Below are 1,316 nucleotides of genomic sequence, written 5' to 3'. Positions count from 1 at the left end.
CTGCTCTCTTCTGGGGTTTTCCCCAGTTCCTTTTGGGGTTTTTTTCCTCCCAATCCCCCATTTTTTCCTCTTTTTTTCCCCGTTTTTCCCTGGTTTTCCTCTCATTTTTTCCCCAGTTGTCCCCGCTCCCTTTTGGGGTTTTCCCCGCTCCCTTTTGGGGTTCTCCCCGCTCCCTTTTGGGGTTTTCCCCGCTCCCTTTTGGGGTTTTCCCCGCTCCCTTTTGGGGTTCTCCCCGCTCCCACGCCGGTTTCCCCGCAGACGTGGCTGTTCGGCTACGAGCTGACCGACACGGTGATGCTGTTCTGCGAGGAGCGCGTCCTGTTCCTGGCCAGCCGCAAGAAGGTCGAGTTCCTCAAGCAGGTGGCCCAAGGGAAGGGCGGCGAGGGGGCCAACGGGCTCCCGGCGGTCACTCTGCTGGTCCGAGAGAAGGTGGGGGCTCAGGAGGGGATTTGGGGTCAGGTTTGGGGTCGTTCTGGGGTTTAGGGCGTCCTTATGGGGTCGCTTTGAGGGTTAGGGCTGGGCTTGAGGGGGTTGCAGTTGCGCTTGGGGTTGGTCATTTGGGGTCATCTTGGGGGGGTCCTTGCTTGGTTCAGAGGGTCCTTGGGGGTCACTTTGGGGTCTTGAGGGGGCCTTGGGGGGTCTTTGTGTATCCCTGAGGGGGGTTGGGGTTGGGTTGGATTGGTCAAAGCTGGGTCAGAAGGGTTGGAGTTGGGTTGGATTGGTCAAAGCTGGGTTGGATGAGTTGGAGCTGGGTTGGATGGGTTGGAGTTGGGTTGGATGGGTTGGAGTTGGGTTGGATGGGTTGGAGTTGGGTTGGATGAGTTGGAGCTGGGTTGGATGAGTTGGAGCTGGGTTGGATGAGTTGGAGTTGGGTTGGATGGGTTGGAGTTGGGTTGGATGGGTTGGAGTTGAGTTGGATGGGTTGGATGAGTTGGAGTTGGGTTGGATGGGTTGGAGTTGGGTTGGATGAGTTGGAGTTGGGTTGGATGAGTTGGAGTTGCGTTGGGAACCCAGGGATGGGCGTGGCCGCCCCGCTCCTCCACGGCCCCACCGTCCGTCCGTCCCTCCCCACAGAACGAGAGCAACAAGGCCAACTTCGAGAAGCTCATCGAGGCCCTCAAGAGCAGCCGGGGCGGGCGGCGCCTCGGGGTCTTCTCCAAGGACAAATTCCCGGGGGAGTTCATGAAGAGCTGGAACGATGCCCTGAGCAAGGAGGGCTTCGAGAAGGTTGGCTTGGACGGGCTGGAGGCGCCGCGGTTGGAAGGGTCAAAGTTGGGTGGGAAGAGTTGGAGCTGGGCTGGCTTGGCCGGCCCCCA

At 59.8% G+C, this 1,316-nt stretch overlaps 1 pseudogene across 1 annotated transcript in view; it reads left to right on the top strand.

The window, feature by feature from the left end:
• Positions 1 to 202: 202 nt before the first annotated feature.
• LOC103613023 overlaps positions 203 to 1,316 on the top strand; it is a 6,964-nt pseudogene continuing 5,850 nt past the window's right edge. Inside the window, exons 1-2 of the transcript XR_001860650.1 lie at positions 203 to 429; positions 1,075 to 1,161. The product of XR_001860650.1 is annotated as an FACT complex subunit SPT16-like (transcript). The remainder of the gene's footprint in view (positions 430 to 1,074; positions 1,162 to 1,316) is intronic.

Source organism: Corvus brachyrhynchos, unplaced genomic scaffold, assembly GCF_000691975.1.
Source record: "Corvus brachyrhynchos isolate BGI_N302 unplaced genomic scaffold, ASM69197v1 scaffold313, whole genome shotgun sequence".
Classification (NCBI taxonomy): domain Eukaryota; kingdom Metazoa; phylum Chordata; class Aves; order Passeriformes; family Corvidae; genus Corvus; species Corvus brachyrhynchos.
This window is presented reverse-complemented; position numbering and strand designations above follow the sequence as displayed.